Source organism: Schistocerca cancellata, chromosome 12, assembly GCF_023864275.1.
Source record: "Schistocerca cancellata isolate TAMUIC-IGC-003103 chromosome 12, iqSchCanc2.1, whole genome shotgun sequence".
NCBI classification, from domain to species: Eukaryota; Metazoa; Arthropoda; class Insecta; order Orthoptera; family Acrididae; genus Schistocerca; species Schistocerca cancellata.
The window spans coordinates 20385799-20407548 of record NC_064637.1 but is presented as its reverse complement, the minus strand read 5'-3'; the positions used below and the strand labels follow the sequence as shown (position 1 = coordinate 20407548).

Here is a 21750-nt window from a genome sequence, read left to right as displayed (position 1 = left end):
AGTAAGAATACTTGTGTGTTGTGCCATGCAGTGTCACACAAACTATATATGATTTAAGAAGAATGGGTAAATAACTTCACTGCATAAGAAACAAGGCAATTTGCTATGGGGTGCATAGCTCACTCAGCAAGAAAGAATAAATGACAGGCTGTGTTACAAAGAGTGTTGTCTTAAACCTTTCACATTATTTCCACTTTCCTGGCAATTTAACTATGCACACTTCATAGCTGAATGAAATATTTCATTTTGTATATGAATCCGGGTCATGTGGACTTTCTTCTCATATGGCTGTGACTTCAGTTTTGGAAAATTTTACTAAAAATTTACAAACAGAACGCTATGAAGCTTTCCATAAAGCATTCTTGTAACCATTCTTACTGTGAGAGCATACATCTACATTTTGCACCACATAATGCAGAGTAACTGTAGATTTGATTCAGATGTTCAAATACCGAGAGATGTAAGGTATTTATTGTGCTACACAGTTTTGATTAAGAAATCGTCACCAGAAAACACTTGTTTTACTAATGCTAATGCATCTGGTATTCTGTAAATAATAAGATAATTTTATACACTACAGTCTGATAAAATGACCAAATTTAAAGAGACTACAGTAACAGCTATGTTACATTAACTGTGATTAGGAAGACAGGCTACTGTTTGCCTTACAGGTAACAGTGAAAGAAAATCATTTCTGCTGCCATCTGTAAATTAAGTAGCAGTCTGACTTCCTATTGAGATAAAGCCATGTGTTATTTAAACTTGTTGTTGATGCTGTGATACATACAGGTTCTGAATTTTGAAAATTCCAGTAACACTTCAAATTAAAGTAAATGAGACATTGGTAACAAATGCATGTAGTGTTGCAAACTTCTTAAATAGGTACAGTACTTTGTATCTGTTACTGACAGCTTCAAGTTATCAGGTTCAGTTAACAGTGCAATTGAACATCTGAGACCACTCCCTACAAATAACCAGTAAACTGGAAATGACACTCACTTCTCCCTAAGTAGCAGCATCCATCATAAAATCCTTAAAGTATTCTAGTGAAGTTTTTCAAAGTGTATTCATGTGAGTTGAGTTGTACCTCAAATTATTTGTGTAATCAATCTCTTATCAGTGGAACATTTCCAGACTGTCTAAAATATGCCTAAGTTAAGCCTCTGTACAAGAAGAGCATTAAAGAGATACTATCAAATTATTGATCATTTTCACTTTTGCTGGCGTCTTCAAAAATATTTGAAAAGGTTGTGTCTAAGCATCTTCTTAAGCATCCGACTGCAAACAGTATATCATCCAAGTCACAGTTTGGGTTCCTTATGCTTACTGATATAGAGAAGGGTATTTGCACATACTGTGGGAATAATTCATAAGAAAACAAGTTAGAGGCTACTGGCATTCTCTGTGACCTGTCAAAAGCCCTTGACTATGAATCACAGCTTTCTCTCAAGAGAATTAGAATATTGTGATGTCACTGGCAGTGCTGCAAAATGGTTAGAGTCTGACCTAACTAAAAGGAAACAAGGGTGTCACTGCAAATACATGCAGAGTAAGCAAATAGTCTTCGTCTGATTGGGAAGTAATTACATGTGGTGCACCTCAAGATTCCATCCTGAATCTGTTGTTTATTCCTGTCTACAGTAATGACCTCATCTGTTAAATTGCCAGATGCTAAGTTTGTTTTGTTGGCACATGACACAAACATTGCAACAAATAGCAAGTCAAGTACAGATTTAGAAATTGCTACTAATCAAATTTTCACTGACAATAAATGGTTTAGAAGTAATTTACTGTCATTAAACTTTGGAAAGACCCACTATATGCAGATAAGAACCTGTAAGAAATTTGTTTCCAGGATGTGTATAATGTACGAAGACATGCAGATAGAAGCAGTTGACAGTGTTAAATTTCTCGGGTTACAACTCAGTAATAAATTCAGTTAGGAAGGGTGTGTGCCACAAAATTGCTGAAGCACCTAAACAAGTTTGTATTTGCAATGGGAATGATGTCAGATGTAGGAGATAGAAAAAAAAAACTTGCTTACTTCATTTGCTTTCGTATTTTGAAGTACCTCGTCAAACCGAGCAAAAGTTTTTAGACTGCAGAAGTATGTAATAAGACTCAATTGTGTTGTAAATTCCATATAATCATGTACAAATCTGAGCAAGGAAGTGGATATTCTAACCAATGCTTCAGTATATTTATCCCTTAAAGAAATTGGTTCCAAATAACATGTTTATTTCCAGACAATAGCTCAGCACATAGTAAAATACTAGCAACAATAAGACCTAAAATTGCTTACCTTGGTCCAAAGAGGAGTCCAGTTTACGGGAACACACATTTTCAATAAATTGCCAGCTACCATTAAAAAGTTTGTTTCAGAAACAGCACAGTTTAAACAGAGTTTGAAAGATTTTTAGGCAGGCAGCTCTTCTATAAATGAATATCTTAACAGGGACTGTTAGACCAGCTTAAGTAAAAATGTCTTAGATTTGGTTTTACAACAGTTAAGATTAGGTGTTGTGTGTGTGATAAATTTGTTAAAAGTGCATAACGGTTTCATTCTGAGTGTATTAATTCTGTAAACGTTGGCAGTCCCAGTTTATCTGTTATGTATTCACATACCTTTAAAGTATCCTGACATGTGATCAGGGAAGCGTTATATTCAGATGGTCTTTGTTTTTTATGTTGTTCTTTGACATATTCCGTATCCAAGAAACCCATCTCATTTTTGGGTCTATAGAATGAGAACTGAATCTAATGTAGTAAAATACATCTGAGGATGTTAAACATGGCTTCAGTTATCAGCATAGATGTGTAGCCGTTTCAGTTGCTAAGATGAGAACTTAAAGATACCAGTGATATTTATTATGGGTTTATTATGTTAATCATACCTGTGTACACCCAATTCAATTGATAAGCAACTCGTATGGCTATAATTTATATGTAAAATATTGTCAGGATAGAACAATTGTCATATCCAATCACTCAATGAACGCTACTTTTATGTCAGGTCTTTCGTTCCACTGTTGAATCTTCGAATTGTGTGTAATGAACTGGCAAGAGCTACAGACAGTGCCATGATATACAGCCAAGCATTTTAAATGCATGTTGAATCAGAGCTTGAAGATGATACTGATTAGTTAAAAACCTTTGTTGAATTTGTATACCATTACTTTAATATTTCCATTCCCCTCAAAACATTGGTAATACAGATCACAGTAAGGATTGTACACTAAATTAATTCCTCTGCAACAGGAACAACACCCCTTTAAACATACGCCTGCAAGTCGTGGTTTCACCTTCTACAATACTTCACTCCCGGTCTCACTCCCTTCCCAAGAACTGCACACTTTTCATGTCTTTACACATTACTGTTACATCAGCGTGCAAATTTTAGTCTTTGTATTTTATCCTTGCTACCTTCAGAATTTCCTAGTGTATAGTCCAGCCAACAGTGTCAAAAGCTTTCTCTATATCCTCTTGTAAGATTTTTCGTAGGACCAATACTGCCTCATGTGTTGCTACTTTTTCCCAGATACCAAAGTAATGTTTCCTGAGGTCAGTTGGCACCTACCAGTTCGTCCACTATTCCTTACTTAATTTGTGTCAAACTACAACCATGACTTGCCACACTGATAGTTCTGTAATATTTCCAACTTTCAGTGCCTGGTTTTCTTGGAATAGGAATTATTACTTCCTTCTGAATCGTGAATGTTTTTCACTTGTCTCTTATCTTGCATACCACATGGAATAGTTCGACTTGGCTGTCTGAAGGATCTCCACAAATGTGAGGGAATGTCTACTCCAGGTGCCTTGTTTGGGTGCAGGTCTTTCATCACCATGTGAAATTATTCTCTTAGTCTATCTCCCACCTAGTCTTCATCTGTCTCTTATAATATTGTACTCTAATTTCTCTCGTTATAGTAAACAGTTGAAGTAAGAGCCCGTATTCCAACTTTACTCTTTTGATGAATTTTATACACAATCTAATGTACCTTAGGTTAAAGGTAAGTTAAACAATCCCCATTCTTCCTGCTACAATAAAAATATTCAGGAAGAATATGTACAATCTGAATGCCTTGACACAGTGTATTTTTTGGAAAGTGGTCCATACATGTAAGTAGTTACCAGTCCTTTGTGCATTTAATAAAGTTTTTTCTGCTCTGTTCATATAACACTAAGGTTTTTGGTTAGTCTATCTCTACAATAGGATGCAGCTGGCTTAAATATCCAGAAAGGATATGGAAATAACTTAATCCAACAAAAGTGACTGCTTATGGCAACCTTTATACTTTTGGGGAACCCTGCCTCCTTTTCACGAGTTTGTAAATGACTTTTTTCTTAACCTTCCTTAATGTGGCACAAATCAACTCTTCCATCATAACAGTTACCAGCAACAACAGAGTGAAACTGATACATAAGGAATATCAGTCACACATGTTACCTATGTGGATTGCTAGTGTTTGTAACAGAAGCCTCTTTAAGAAATTTAATAAATCTAAAAGGAAAACTTGGCAGCAGAGTGCAAAATCACATGACATTCAAGGCAAAAGTTTCTTAGATGCATGTGAAACATACCTTGAAGAATATACTAAACCACTTAAAGGGTTCAAAGTTGTACTGAAGTATCACCATTATGTAGTACTACTACTACTACTACTACTACTACTACTACTACTACTAAACGCAGCCTGTTTTGTCGGCTTTGGTGAATAATAGTCAGTAAAAACCTTACTAATTTATATGAAGCTGGTATCTGTACAGCTCTGTGATCTTGCAGCTCTCTAAGAATGAAATTATAATGAAATCCCAGACCTTTAGCCGCTTACAGGTGTTGATAATTAGGTATATTCTGCACACAATTTCTGATCTGTTATTGCCACATTTCCCATGAAATGATAATATCTTACACACACACACACACACACACACACACACACACACAACTCAGGTCACCAAGCTACAGAATTATTATACAGAAACAAAAAATATAAATATCAATCTATTTTATTGGGCATTTACATATGATTACACCTTACCACAATCAACATTAAAAATATTACATGAACATAAATCCATCTGCCACACAGCAAAAAAATAAGCTTAAATGGATAATTCAAAATTTAACTTGACACAGAATAGCCTTAAAAATTGAAATTGTATCACGTGTCATCAGTGAAGAACTAAACATTTTTAAGTGTTGACACATGAACTGCAATCCAACATAATGGGTTGCAAATACTCAGTTTAAGAATATAAAACATTTCTCCAACCACAGTTTTACTTCACTTGGCTCATACTGGAAGGAAATCCTAGGTTTACCACCTGACAGTGGATCAATACTGTGGCTATGGCAATCTCTTCCACAATCACCAACTGAGGAACTGTTTACAGTTTTTACAGAAAATGTGAAAACTGTTTTTCATATCAATCAGGACACTCATTTCTAAAGCACCTCCTTTAAATGTCTCAAAGATAGCTGAAAGACTATCTCTATGCTTCTCCAGCAAATCAGCACACACACATGCTAACAATAGCTTGTAAAGGAAATACAAATTCAGGTGCACGATGGAATGACATCATACAGCCAATAATTTGGCTCTAGATACATTTATTGATAATTTCACTGGGACACACATATCAGGTCTAATGAATACTACATTTTACCCCACTGAAAGAAATTATATTCACACATATTGGACCTTGTAATGTACAAATAAAGCATTGTTTGATGAGACTAGATTGCAGAATCATGCTGACAAGTGGCACAAGGAATAAAGCAATCACATGATTTATTACAAACATGGTATAGGTGCCAATGGAGGAGTGAAACCATAACTTTTTTCTATCAGAGCTGTTAGCAAAGAGATCTTTTGAAGAAGTACAGGGATAGTTGTTATATGCAACATACAAAACAACAACACATGATATGCCTTTATTTTTTTATAGCTGTAAAGAGTAATGCAGGTTATTTGGTTTTCTTTTTCATTCAAGTTGAAAATGCGAGATCCATTCATGAAGCACTAGCCATTTTCAAGGATTGGAATCCCATCTACTGGGTTACTGATTTCTTATAGTCTGAGATAAATGCAACTGATCTAGCATTTCCTCAGACAAAAGTGTACTTGTGCCTTTTCAGTCTGAAACAGGTTTGAGGAAGATGGCTGAATATATACCAAATGACATGAAGAGATTTCTGGGCATGTGGCAAGAAATTTTAGAATCACCAACAGAGAATTTACAGATCATACAAAAGAGATAGTGAGGCTTCTCAGAGAAACGAATATGCATCACCGTACGTTTAACAGCAGCGGCTACTGGTACATGAAAAGTGAGTGGAAGCTTATGAGGACAAGGGCAATTTTGATACCATTGACATTACAAGTGGAGTTGAAGCCATGAACAAGATTGTAAACATTTTTTTTTTCCTAAAATGGAACACAGATGGGACCTTCAATGGGGCTACTAGGGATATAAGAAATCAATTTCTTCCAAGCCTAATTAGAAAGTACTGTCTGCAGAATTCTGCCATCAAATCATAACAGACATGTTCCACTGTTTTTTCATTTTTTTTAAAAAAAGCAAGTTTGTGAAACATGTCATGCAGTGATATGAACCAGGGAAAGTTGAGTTAACTGCAAGATTAGTGAATGTGAAGTTGGACAATGTTTTGTATGGAGAGTACAATGTTCAAAGACTGTAATTATGTTGTAAGCTTTACTCTACCAAACTGCACATGTGAAGATTTTAAGATATATAAATACCCATGCAAGCATTTCTGTGCGATCTTTATTTTCTATCCAGAGTGGGGTTTTGATAAAATACCAGAAGGCTGCAGGAATAGCCCATTAATCTGTCTCCACGAGATGTACAGGTTTGGTTTCAGAAGTGTGTCTGCAGTAATTTCACATGAAGATAGTAGCAATGAGGACAAAGTTGAGGAAACACACAGAGCATCACACTGATACCTTAACCATTTCTTTGCAGCAATTTGAAGTGAAGGTGTTGTTCAAACAAGTTTATAATCTCACATACAACTGTATCAACAGTGAAACATTATGAAAAGTACTTGAATCACTCAGCAACTGTGTGCCAGATTTGCAGTTAGCAAACCCTGAAATTTGTGGTCTCCCCACAGCTGTGCCATCAAATTCCCAACAATAATATTAAGTAAGATGCCATTACTTTTACAGGGCCTGGCATAAAGACCCCTCTCATTGTAATGTTCATATATTTGTGCCTTAATGGATAATTAACTACTAAGGAATAGATCACATGGAGGTCATAGCATTCCATTTGAAGGATCAAACAATAAGAGCTATCTAAAAAATACAAATAAGGGAGATCTTTATGCCAAGTTCTGTAAGCAAACTGTCACACATTTGAATTTTTAAGTAGCAGTAGTGAAAAATATTTATCTGTGGAAAGTTAATAAGGTAGTTGTATTGACCGTGATTTGTATTTCCTTTACCCAAGCAACAATGTCTACTTCTCATTACAAGAAATTCTTGGATTGTTGAGAAACCTGTCAAAAATTACAATCAAGTTGCAAACATTTATGTGCCACAACAAATGGCAGTTTGATACACACGTGAAATACTACATGGATTGTTTTCCTTCAGGAATACTATCAATCTTCGATATCCTTGGAATATAACAGTCTTGATTCAATCTGGTGTGAATTTTCCCACGGACTGAAGGCCACAAATCCATCGTAACTGAACCTAACAAATAAATTAACAACAATTAATTGAGTTATGCAACATGAAGACAACTGATACACATGTTTTCAAGGCACAATTCCAAAATTTTGTACTCACTTCTTTTGGTGCCCAATGACATTACTCACCAGCTGCAATGCCCAGAACTACTTTATAACTGAATTTAATAAACATTACTGGTATTCCAGTAACAGTAATTGCTTCTGTGTGGTCTCTGCAGTAACTCTGCAAAGTTATTAAGAACATTAGAACCAAGGTGGTAGATATGCAATATGTAGGTAACTGATACACATTAAGCTTCCAAAGCAAATAAAAAAAGTCAATCCTTACTTCATTTGGTCCCAATGACATTGATGACCAGATACCATATCAAGGAAACAGCACACTCTTCTGTCAGAGTGATACTGGGCAATCTCACATGTTCATTAACAGGGCAGTCTTTATCTTTTTCTCTGTTTCACGTGAATCACTAGACATGTATTGAAGCAAGTGAGAGCAAGTGCATTCTTACTTGGAAAAAGAAATGCAAAATCTTTTCTCCATCAGTCATACGACATCTCAATGCCACTAAGATATATCTTATTTATTTTTTCCACCTTTTCAATTCTCAACATTGTCCCATATTTGAATTAAACTAATTTAAAGTTAAAATCTTTTACTTCATATTTTAAAAAGTTTGCAAGTTCTACACTATCATCTAGTTTAATTCCTCAGAAAAATCTTTTTTCTGGTGAACAACGAAAAATCCAGGATGGAATGTAACAATATTATGAAAAGGATAGTTGTTGCTGCTCACCAAATAGTGAAGATGCCGAGTCACAGAAAGGCACAACAAAAAGACTGTCGGACTTATCTTTCGGGCAACAAGGGCCTTTTCAAAAGCGCGCGCGCGCGCACACTCACTCACAAACACACACACACACAAATGTAGCAACTATCCTTTTTATAATATTTTATCTATTGCTACTTCGAAATTCAAATGTGCAACAAAGTTTAAAAGCAGAGACCAACATAAAGACCTCATAGCATTCCATCTCGAGGATCAGAAATGACGGAGCTTATTCGTATTTTACATAGACAAAGAGCTATCTAAAATCCAAATAAACCATCATTTCTTACCCTTCAAATGGAAAGTTATAATGTGTTTAAGACAGATCTCTTAAGGCTTTTGGCATCGTTCTTCACTATTGTTTGGAAGTTGATGGCACTACTAATGGGAGACCACCAACTTCAGGATTTGCTAATTGCAAATCTTGCACACAGTTGCTCAGTGATTCAAGTACTTTTTGTAATGTTTCGCTGTTGCTGCAGTTGTATGTGAGATTATAAATCTGTTTACACAGCTCCCTCGCTTCAAACTGCTGCGAAGAAATATTCTGGGTTTGAACAAGACCATCTGTATTTGCTGCCTTGACAGCCTCCTCAGCTGCTTCATCAGTACTACTACCTTCGCATGAAATTACTAAAGAGCCACTTCTAAAGCCCACACCATACATTTCATCAAGACAGATTAATGGACTAGTCTCATAACTTTCTGGCATTTTATCAAAACCCCACTCTGGGTAAAAAATAAAGATTGCACAGAAGTGCTTGCATGGGTATTTATATCTCCGAAAATCTACACATGTGCAATCTGGTATATCAAAGTTTACAACATAACTACACTTTTTGGACTTTGCACTCTCCACACAAAATGAACCATCCAATCTCCCACTCACTGATTTTGCAGTTAACTCAACTTTCGCTGATTCATATCGCTGCATGACATGTTTCACAAACTTGTTTGTTTTTTATGCAAAAACAGTGGAACATCTTTGTTATAAGCTTTGATGGCAGAATTCTGCAGACAGTACTTTCTAATTAGGCTTGGAAGAAACTGGTTTATTATAACCTTAGTAACCCCAGTTAAAGTCCTGTCTGAATTGTGTTTAAGGAAAAAATGTTTTACAACCTTGTTCATGGCTTCAACTCCATTTGTAGTGTCAATGGTTGCAAATCTGCCCTTGTCCTCATACGCTTTCACCCATCTTTCACATACCGTTAGCCACTGCTGTTGAAAGTATGGCCACGCACGCTCGTTTCTCCGAGAAACCTCGTGCGTTTGCAACTCTTCTACGTGATCTCTAAATTCTCTCTCTGTTGATGATTCTGAAATTTCTTGCCACATGTCCAGAAATCTCTTCATGTCATTTGGTACACGTAGATTATCCTTTTTTTCAACCATCTTCCCCATGCCTGTTTTGGATGGAAAAGGCACAAGTAAACTTTTGTCTGAGGGAATGCTTGCTCAATTGCATTTATCTCCGACTCCGAGAAATCGGTAACCCAATAGAGGGGATTCCAATCCTTGTTCCAGTCCTTGAAAATGTCTAGTGCTTCATGAATGGATCTTGCATTTTCAATCTGAATGAAAAAAACCGACAACCAAATAGCCCACATTACTCTTCACAGCTATAAAAAATAAAGGAATATCATATGATGTTTTGTATGTTGCATCTAACAAACAACTACCCCCATACTTCTTCAAAAGATCTCTCTGCCAACTGCTCTGATAGCAAAAAAGTAATGGTTTCACTTCTCCATTGGCTTCCATACAATGCCTATAATAAATCATGTGATTGCTCGAGTCTTTGTGCCACTCATCAACCTGATTCTGCAGTCTAGTCTCGTCAAACAATACTTTATTCGTACTATAAAGGGTCCGATAAATGTGACTGTAAATAGTTTTCTCTGTGGGGTAAAAGGTAGTATTCATTTGACCTGGTATGTGTGTCCCAATGAAATTGATTTCAACAAATCTATCTAGAGCCAACTTAATGACTTTGAGAGATGTCATTCCACTGAGTTACTAAGTTTTTGATTTCCTTTACAAGTGAAGGATGTATGTACCCACTTGCTTCAACACTTTCAGTAGCATGTGTGTGTGCGCACTTGCTGGAGAAGCAGTCAAATAATAACGTAGGTAGCCCTTCGGCGGGCATGGCAATGCCAAATCTTTCTGTAGACTTGCAAGAACCTGTAAGACAAAAATGTATCAATTATTTAATTAAGAGCATTAAAAACAATAGATTTTAAAGTATACTGTCAACTGATCATGTAAAATTTTCTCCAAGCAGAACCCAAACTGGATACTTACTTTTGCCTTGGTATCCCTGTGTTCAGTTGCTGAGTGCATACTGTAATCAGGATACACCCTTATACACTTCATATTTAAAGTTGTTGGGCAGTTGGATTTTCCAGTATCCATGATCCTCAATCTCTTACGAGGAGTCACATGGTCTTCCTAAAGAGGGTAAAGAACTACTATAAAATTTATTTAATAAACTTTCCCTGTAACGAACTTGTTTTATGGAAAGTAAGTCTATCTTAACACAGCATGATATTACCAAGTGCTCAGGTACACTAGACTCTTTACTTTTATAGTATTTCGGCCCCAAAACACAGTGCCTTGACCACACACTCTCCACTGCAAATGCACAACCAAAAAAGGGGATAGGGACATGTTCCTGCATTTGCTTGAAGAAATGCTTTGTTTTACCTGGAACAGTTAATATATTTCTCACAGACAAAAACACAAACATTGTTATTGTTAAATAATTCACATATGTTATTGCTAATTAACTAAATACAATGTGAGAAAACATTTCATTCATTTGATAGGTATTGTCAAAGTTCTAAACTGATGGAAGCAGATTGTCTACTTTACATAGTACTGGAGCAAAATTTTACAGGATGTCACACCTATTGTATCTAGCAAAGAAATGGAACTGACTGCCATGTGCAATGAGGATACCATACTGATTTTGGGCAACTTAAGTGCTTTATTGTGGTTCCAATAAATGTGGAATTAATATTCTTTGTAAACAAAGGAGATGTGAAGAACACTTATGTAGAAAAATGTAATTACTATAAATGTGGAATTACAAAAAATAAATGTAACTAGGAAGACAAAGCTAAACATGCCTGTCAATAGGTTCAATGAGCTGACTACTGTTTTACATATCAACACCACAATTATCGAAAACCATAGAAACTATTTCAACATGAACACAGCAGTATAGATTCATTAAAATTATTTGTTAGTTGGCATCTGTCACTTGTTGCTGAAGTGTTAGCACACCGGCTGCTGCTGTATTATAGGCAACAAACAGAGCAGGTCACTCAGCAAGTGCTGTTCAATTTAATTTTCGTGTTAAAAAAAGTAGGTTTAGCTCAGTAGAGGCAGAGCACAGGTGGGGTTACAAAAGGATGGGAGACGTATACATGTAACTCTGTGCAGTGTTGGAAGTGGCCATTATGAAATAACATGAATATGACATGCTCTGCTGGCAACTGGTTTTGGAGTGACCAATGGCATAACTGTGGCAGATACGACATTTTATAGCCCAGAATTTAAACTCATTTGATAACCTAACCGCAACATGATGTGCAATATATCCTAGAAAATGGCTGTCAGCATTCTACAGAAGAACTGTTAATCATACTTTGTTCACAACAATTAATACACTGACCACGGGCAGTCGCAGCAGAGCCTCACACCTAATGCTGTTGCCTGGCCTGGCTTGACGGTGAAACACCCAACACTAAGCATGTGGCAGGAAACTAGCTGAAGCTATTCTCTATAAGCAAACTCAAGGGGAAAAAAATTGTATTTCAGTGCTAAAAGCAAACTAATTTCTTCCTTTAATTAATTATGGCACCTGAAACTGTCCTCACACAAGCTGCATGGACTGCCAAATTACCAACTGATGAGCAGTCCTGGTTTTTATTCAGTTACATGTTATAGGTGACAAGCTGATTTCAAATGAAATAATGATATGAAGAAGAAATATAAGGAATTAAAAAGTAAATACAATGTCAAAAATGACACAGCAGAGTGTTAGAAATAAAACTGCATCCAAACCTATTAACTGAATAAAAATAATGAAGTAATTTTGATAATATATTGGTATAAAAAATATCAAAGAATCTGTCAAAACTCAAATCCACAACTTTATATGGATCAGGAATGTTTCTTATCTGTTGCACTATGCCACCACTCTACATTACACTAATGTAAGATTATTTGGTCCCAACGATCATGTGCTGCCTTCAACCAGATCAGCCTTTCACATTATGTTACGATGCTAAAGCTAGCTCTAGCACCATAAAGATATTGTAAGGATACGTAGTTATGCCTACTGTCTTAAAATGTTTAAGGCCAATCTGGTTGTAGGCAGCAAATGATTGCATGGCGTTCAAACACATCAAGAAAGGAAGTCAGACAAGAAAATGGAAGTGGATTGATCAGCTGTTGTGGCAGTCAGGAAATGGCGAACAGAGATTGTTTGGACCTGACGCATTCAGCACTCTGGAGGAAACCAGCTCCAACAGGAATTGTAAACCAACTAATAATTTTAATCAGCCTATTATCAAATGCAAGTGTGTAAAAATTACTGAATGTATGGCTGTGAAAATGGATAAATGACAAACAAGTCAACACAGAGGAAAATGATTAATACAATTCTGCCTCGCATATCACAACAACTATTAACGATAACAAAAAGTCAATTCCATCAATTGTTAGTGCAGCTTAGAAAGAAATATCCATTTAAAGTATATATACTATCCCTAATTCCAGCAAACTAAGTTCTTCCTTCAAGTATACATATATGAACTAAAATGGTAAACCACAGAAAGTAATTAATGCAGCAGTTCACTTACTTTTCATAACATCTGAAGATGGCTCTTTATAACGACTACTTCTCACACATTATGAAAACCCCACAGTTTTCAGCGGATTGAGAAGTGTTTCCACCTGAGAATAAAGTGACCAGTAGCATAAACTGAGGGTAACTACACTGAAGGTTAACTGGGAAACATGAATGAAGAGGGAAATTTTAGGCTTTACAAAATTCAGTTATTTAATGTACACAGCCGTTCATCACATCTGATGTTTTTGACAGCTAAAGTAAGTGTTGTTATTAACCATGGATGAGTTAACAAAATTGGGAGTTCATTTGTCTGCTCTTTTGCTTTTATTCCATTGTTATTCACTGACCACAAATTATGTTACTGTTGACTTCAGTTAAAATTGTGATCATAAAATGTTCTTTCAGTTGTGATTATGATGATGAAAAATATTTTCCAAGTGCACATGAAGTTTAATGACCTAGTTTTGGGGTTAACTGATCAGTGCTTCAGTTAACCTCATTTCAAGCACGCCTAGCCTTATGTCAACAAAAGCTTTATTAAGCATAATAATTATGCATACTATGAATTCCAGGTTTTATATACTAAGAATAAGACAATCACCAATCAAAACTATCCAGTACAACTGATGAAAGTTGAAACTGGTTAATACATCCATGAAAAAGTTTTTGTAAAAATTACAAAAAGATTTCTCTCCTACAATTGAAAAATATCAGTTTTCGGCTGTCAAACTCTTAACAAAAGTGGAAGACCTCTGCCTACATTACTTCAATACAACATCCATTAAGCTTAATCACAAAATCTGCAAGCATCTTGGCACATTAATTTGCAAAGGGATTGAAATCTGTGACAAAGACCTGGGAAAGAGAGCATGATACGATGAATTGCTCACAGAATTCATGAAACTTCCATTACGTACATAACACACTCCCCTCAAAGACCACAACTTATGATTCTGCATAATCATCATATGAAAAAAACAGCATAATTTTGCATACTCTCCCACATCATACAAGCCATAAGCTACGACTTCTTGTCTTGAAGTCTTACTTAAGTTATTGTATGATACAGGAAATTATCTAATGACAAAAGAGCAAAATCAATCACGATCTGGGCTGGTTAGCCAGAATTCCTCCTTATCACCAACAGAAATAATACATCACTTTTAAGGCTTATTTGACTGATACACTCCAAACTTAAAAATAATTTGCCATCTATTTCTACTATTGGTATTCCTGACAAGGTTATAGATGCAGACCTCAACATTTCTCCTCCTCGAGAAGTCTATCCAGCAGAAGAACTGAGATAATATCTCCAGAAGACATTTTGCCTCATCCCAAGTACTATGTTGTGAGAGGAAAAACTAACAAAAATAAATAAATGACTTAATAACTCACTCCCATCAACATCATCTCCAGTAAAAGCCAGATCAATAGAAGAAATTAAAATAAAATCTAGCAGGGCAATAAGAAAAGAGTGTAGATGTGAAAGAACACCTGTAAGAGAGAAGTTTAACTTTGAGGGCTTCAAAGTGTCAATGTTCTATACCCTATGAGGACCCATATTCACCAACGAGCATTTCTAAAGACTAAAACAGCTTACGTTATCAAAATTTCAGTGTGGTGCAGAGAAAATTTTAGATCCTGACAGACTTTGTCTACAAATATAATCCAGCAATCCCAATAGAGTTCCAACATTATCCACACATACTTAAGCAGCCACCTAAGCAGTGGTAATAATTGAAACATTGTAACATGTATTAATTAAGCGGACAGTTATTACTGAGCAATGGTATCCTGAACAAAAAGCTCTCACTCAGCATCCATCAACAATACACCTTTGCTCAGAATTCAGTACGGAGGCCAAACATGGTCATGTTGCAACATTTGCATAAAGTGGCATTCATTACAGTGCTATTGAGGAAAAAAGTTGTTTCATAGCTGATGTCACTGACCTTGCTGAAACTTTGGTGAGAAACTAAGGATCTTACAGTCATTTGAATTACAGAGCTCCATATCCCTGCATAGACAGTATTCTAGCTAATCTCTGAATTCAGTACCTCAATGAAATTCAGCTCAGTGCCAGCACAAAGAAAACAGGAGTAATGGATTTGTGCAATTATGCACTGGAGCTGATACTGCAATTAGATAGAACTATGTAAAATTCCTGGGAAAATGCAGGATACTTTTATGTGGAATACAGAGCCCACGCTCTGGCAATGACATTAGCTGCAAATATACTGCTTTTTATTTTCCTTTTGCATGACTGTTCCCAGACCCTGAGTCCCATTTTCATGTGTGTGTCTTCTAAATTATGCCATTTACTCGAGACGACGTATGCGCTTGAGCTGCTGCAATGTTCAGTTTCTCTTACTATAATACATAGATGACGAACTCAGAAACGGCGAATTTTGAAACGAAGTTGCCATTAACTTCCTAAACAGCGATCATTAATTACAATATTCCACGCGTATATGTTACAGTAAAGGTAATGTAACAATGCAGAACCTCACAACGAAAACAAATAAAAAATTGCATAATACATAAAAAAACTCACATAAAAATTGGAATCAGATCGCGGAAAGCGACATATAAAATTTATTAAAATGAAATCTTAACTGGCAGCAGAAAAAAGTTATTTTCTAGAGTTCCTAATGTCTCTAAAGGCGCATATTTTTGCCAGCCAATTCTAACATAAAATTATTATTACCTCCTCCAACGAATTACAATAGCCTGAAATCAAGCCATCCTCTGAAATCTTTCAGAGCGTCACGAAAGATGTTTTCATACACCTGAGACATTTTGCTCGATAGCGAAAACACAACCACTCAAGATACACGGGCAGTATGACAGTGAAGAACAAAGCAGACGCTTTTCCCGCTAACTCGATTCGACCACAGATCTCGATCAGTCGACAAGTGTGCAGCGCGTTTATGTATACGTCATTTCGACGTCACTTCCGAGTGGTTTTGGACCACAATGATGTGTCTGTTAGGCTTCCCGGATTTACAGCCCAAGACAATAAAGGGAAAAAAAACAGCCCAAGATTATACAACTGGCCCATAAAACATCAAAACGGGCTGCCACCTTCATACGGCGGGCACTTGCTTACCTCGTTTCACTTTCAACTGCGATGAATTCAAGGTAAACGAGTCTACAACCTCAGTTAACTTTAATCGCGATTAATTCCCTCATTTAACTTAAAACGAGGGTGGTGTATTACAATTTTTGAAAGGCCTATTTTTTCGGTTAACTTTTAATCGACCTTGATGTAATCGACAACAAGTGTCGATAATCGAATTGTACACTGTGACGTTTGAAAGAGTGCGCGACTGCGCGAGTTCAAGAGTTGAAAGAGGCAATCGGCGTGACATCCAGTGAGCTAGTGGCAACAGAGTCGAAACATTGCGAAGGTTTGAGCTATTCAATTAAATCCGCTTTTCCTGACAGCCACCTGTAACCATAGTGCTATTTTTTCGTTTTCTCGCTGGATTACTGCTGAATACTTCATTTCATTGTTGTAACGAAAACCTAATGTAATATAATAATTATCACGTTTGGGACCTACTTGACCACGCCATGTACAACTAGGGGCATTTTATGGTTTAGTTTTACCTTTTCTTATTGTTTGTATTACGTTGTCTTACAGAATAGCTCCTTTTTGCGCTCATAGGATCAAACTGTAATGGTCTCATTGGATTTTTGTGCCAGGAAGAGTACCCTGAAGCGCAATTTCTGCCCGTTCAATTTCTATGTACAGTATTTTCATTCCTAAATGCGATTTCAAACTAAAAATGTTATTTTCGTTTTTCACATTGGATTTCTTCAGTGCCTTCAGTCCCATATAGACAGACTTGTTTTGTGGCTGTATTGTCGTGCCTCAGTTTTGTGTATTTTGATATGCATTTTTTTTGTCACGGATGTCACTTGTTAGCCAGAAAGCTGTCTCTGAATAGTTTAACATATATATTTGGGTTGAGAATCACTCTTGAATTTGATTGGTTCATCAATTTTAAACTGTAATTTCAGTTTTTGCCACTTTCGGATTACGTTTTCTAATAAGCTTTCTTAAAATCTATAAAGATACTTTCTTATTATAAATATTTTGATGTGAGAATTAGTTTCATAGCTAAAATTTGTTTCAGACAAGATCCGTTTGGTCTGGAATTTTCCTGATGTTCACCGAATTTGAATTCAGGTTGTTGTTGTGTGTATGTGTGTACACTAAGACAATTTTGAATGGCACAAACTGAAGGCCCGTCTAAAGGTATTATCGGTTATGGTTCTTTTTTATGTAGTGGATGTATCAGTGCAGTTTTCCAGTTTGTATGGTTTTCTGTCAGATATTTTGCATGATCACTGTAAATTTTGTTTTAAAATTTTTGTGGGAGCTTGTAGGACTAATGCAACGGTTCTGTCCTAACCAAATGCTTATTTTTAACCTCTTGTTCAGCAATTTCCCCTTCATTTGATGCTTGTGAATCTGAATTGGTTTTTAGAATTTCTGATAGAAATCTTTCTTTGGGTTTAGGGCAGTTTGGAAGTTTTTTAAATTATCTATTTCTTGGTTATGTGCCAAGTGTGCACTGTCTTTCATGAAACAGTTTTTGGGGCTGGTATCCATTTAGATTTGTTTTAAGTGTTTCATATAAGAATCCTTGTTTTTTATAAGCCTGAAGATGACTTCTCATAATGTCTTTTGGTTCAATTTTCAAGCTGCTTGGAAATGCTTGGCACTTTTGTTTCAATTTATTATTTGATGATTTGAATGCTCTTTGTCAAGATTTTACTGCTTGCGCAGTCTGTTCCACCATGGATGTCTCTTTCCATCTTTGTAGAGGAATTTGAGTTTATGTAGTTTCGATAAGTTTGTTGAGATTTCTTTGGAGTTTTGTGCTTGTGTTTTGAGTTCATTTGCTAATAGCATTGCTTGGAGTGAATCAGTATCATGTTCGGTATTACCTGTATCTGTTTGCTGAACTTTTGAGGCTTTAAATTTAGTTTCACTGTGGTTAGGTAGTGATCTGTAAATATTTGGACATTTGTGTACTTCTACATATTTAAAATCCCCTTGTGATGTGGCTATGAGATTGTGATATGATCAGTACGGATTTCGCCTAAATTCTTGTCAGGTGTTTTTTGTTTTGTTTGAAATGTGTTGACAGTTTTGTGGTTACAATTTCTACACAGTTAGACAAGTATCCATTTTGCTTGTTCCATTTGTGCGCAAGGAAGTCACAAATTATTTCCTTGCATTTTCTCTTGCACTAACTGATCATTAAAATACTCTGTCAAAATTTTCCCATGATTTTGTGGAATTTTAGAGATTAATTTTTCTATCACCCCCCATCGCATGTTTACTTTTCTGTTCCCCCTCCCCTTGGCCGATTAACATTAATTACTGTTTAAATTTTATTTGCACATTCAAAGTAAATTGTCATTAATTTTGTTCTTCACTTTGATTATGGATCTCTGAATGTCTTATGAAACTGTTCATACAATCTACCACATGGGGTATATTTATTTGTGTTATTTTGCCCTTTTTGCTTTTTGAATAGTCTGTAATTTCCAAAATCTGTGCTACGTGGTGGCATTCTCACTTTGCAATCTTGTTTCTAGCATGGTTAAAATTTGACTTTTCTTAACTATTTCTCCTAATTTGTAGAGCTTTCTTGGATTTAGGAGTGAAGTAATGTTGACTGTACCAAACAGTTTTGAATTTGGCCTGAGCAGACCCGAGAATTCAGATGTCTTCTGATTTGGGAACCTGATGGTTGACTATTCTAGACTACTGTATATTTATCCACGTGTAGACAATGTAAGTTGTATGTATGTCATAAATATGTGCCCAAGTACACACAGTTACATAAATAGGTCTGAAATATTTGCTCTGTTACATGTTTGTACAGCATTTTTCACTATTCAATTGAATGTATTGCAAAAGCCCCTCAGTTATAGTAGTTATAATAGTACAGTTGTCTATATAATTTACATATTTCAGGTAATCCAGAAGTTTCAAAACTGCTATTTAATGAATAATTTTGAGTGTACAGTATTACTGGAGGTGTATATTTCATGTTTGTCTTCGATCACTTAATTGCATAACTCTATTTTGTTATACAGCACAAGATTTTATTTTTTTTCCTGCTGAGGTGTAACTGGTGGCTGCATCTGTTTCCATGTTCATGTAAAGACTTACTTCTTTGGTGCTTGTCCATCTCTTTATGTAGGACATTGTTTGCAAACTATTCACTTGGAACAGTAAAGATTCCTTTGTGTATAAACAATTCAGTACAGTGAGTCCTCTTCCCACTTTGTTGTAATGTCTATAGCCTCTTACTGCAGCTTAGATGTTGTTACTATATTCAGTACATTTGTTTCCTGGAATATTTTCCATAAATAAAGACAGAATTGATAATCCAATATCTGTTTTAATGTGTAAGCTACTGCTCAATTGAATTATTGTTACTGAAACTGCATAGCATACTGATGTTAGTTGCTTCAGAGGACTGTAAATTGATCCCATGCGTCGGCTTTGACCCATGACGTAAGGGTGTTGTGGTGTGTCACGTCATGACGGTGTGGAGTTTGGTTTGCAAGTGTGGTGAGTTTGTAGATGTCGTCGTGTTGTGGTTTGTTGTGCCCTCTGGTGGTGTGTTCTGGGCTTTCGTTTGTGTGGTGTAATGGGCTCAATTTGCTCTTGCTCATTGTACAGAATTGTTAGTGTTGGCTGTGTTTGTAGTGGAATTCGTTTCAGTGAGTTAACGATTTAGTGGTTTTGTGTGAAGGTTAATTTAGTGTTGTTCACTGTAAGTCGTGTGGTAATTTGAGTAAATTAATTCGTTGTTGTTTTTGTTCAGGAATAGATATGACGGATAAAATTAATAGCGCGCATCTGAGTGAAATGATGGGAAACACTGCTTTGGAACTGATAGTTTTTGCAGCTGTTTGGTTTAATTGCCAGGGTTGTGAAGTGCTCTATTTGTAGCGAAGAAATGAAGTTGGCTAAAGTTCTGGCATCTCGGACCAGGGACGGTTAAATGTGGCGCTGTCGAAAGGATGACATTTGGCGTTCCATACGGCGTGGTTCCTGGTTCGAGAAGTCTAGGTTGGGCAATCGCGAGACTTATTTTTGTTATAGATCCTCACACAGTTTTTGCGCGCATGAGACTGTTGTGAGTGAGAGGAGTGTGCTTGATTGGTTTTCTTTTTGCCGTGAAGTGTGTTCAGAGTTTATTAAGTACAGGGGTTAGCTTGGGGGGGAGGGGCGGCATGGGGTTGATGTGGACTTCTTAGTCGCAGTTTGGGAAAAGGAAGTGAGGGAGGGGTAAGTCTGTAGTTGGTGTATGGGTGTGGTGGGGGCTGTTGTTCTGGGGGGGGGGGGTGCAGGTGTTGTGAATGTGTTTTTAGGGTTGTGGAAGGGAGGTCTAAGGTGGAATTAGTGGGATTAATTGAGGGGTACTTAGAACCAGGGTCCACAGTAGTTTCAGATGCATTTTCTTCATACAGTGGGTTGGGTGAGAGGGGATTCAATTAAGTCAGTTCTTTGGGGGGGGGGGGGGGGGGGGAAGATGTGCTCTTCCAACCTTCAGTTCATTTAGATGAGTACTGTTGACGAAAGAGTGTCCCTGAGGGCTATTGTGTTTTTCGGGTTTTTTAAAGGGCTGTTAGCAAAATGTATAGGCCTAAAGTAGTTGGTTAGGGTGGTTTGGGTAGGTGGGTGGGTGGCTGCGGCTCAATGTGGGGTGGATAAGTGTGGGGGAGGGGGGGGGAATTGTGCAGTTGGTTTTTTAATTGGGTTTTTTTATTTTGGGTCCGGTTGGGTTGGTTGGGGGGGTTGAGGTGTGGGTGTCAAGTCTTTTGGTTGAGTATTTTTTTCGTTGGGGGTTGTTTTTTTTTGTGTGTGTTTGTTTGTGTGTGTTTGTTTGTGTGTGTTTGTTTGTGTGTGTTTGTTTGTGTGTGTTTGTTTGTGTGTGTTTGTTTGTGTGTGTTTGTTTGTGTGTGTTTGTTTGTGTGTGTTTGTTTGTGTGTGTTTGTTTGTGTGTGTTTGTTTGTGTGTGTTTGTTTGTGTGTGTTTGTTTGTGTGTGTTTGTTTGTGTGTGTTTGTTTGTGTGTGTTTGTTTGTGTGTGTTTGTTTGTGTGTGTTTGTTTGTGTGTGTTTGTTTGTGTGTGTTTGTTTGTGTGTGTTTGTTTGTGTGTGTTTGTTTGTGTGTGTTTGTTTGTGTGTGTTTGTTTGTGTGTGTTTGTTTGTGTGTGTTTGTTTGTGTGTGTTTGTTTGTGTGTGTGTGTTTGTTTGTGTGTGTTTGTTTGTGTGTGTGTGTTTGTGTGTGTGTGTT

The 21750-nt window shown here is 36.5% G+C and overlaps 1 protein-coding gene and 1 long non-coding RNA gene across 4 annotated transcripts in view; one reads left to right on the top strand and one right to left on the bottom strand.

Moving 5' to 3' along the window:
- LOC126109578 (disks large homolog 5-like) overlaps positions 1-21750 on the top strand; it is a 721341-nt gene that overhangs the window by 595584 nt on the left and 104007 nt on the right. The window lies entirely within an intron of this gene.
- On the bottom strand, positions 5021-16280 carry LOC126109585 (uncharacterized). Of its 2 annotated transcripts, XR_007523691.1 has the most exons (6): positions 16125-16280; positions 11111-11262; positions 10861-11007; positions 8055-10740; positions 7824-7949; positions 5021-7727 (listed from the first exon to the last, which is right to left on the bottom strand). It is a non-coding gene; the product is annotated as an uncharacterized LOC126109585 (long non-coding RNA). The 2 variants fall into 2 exon arrangements; XR_007523690.1 differs by having other exon boundaries at positions 10861-11262.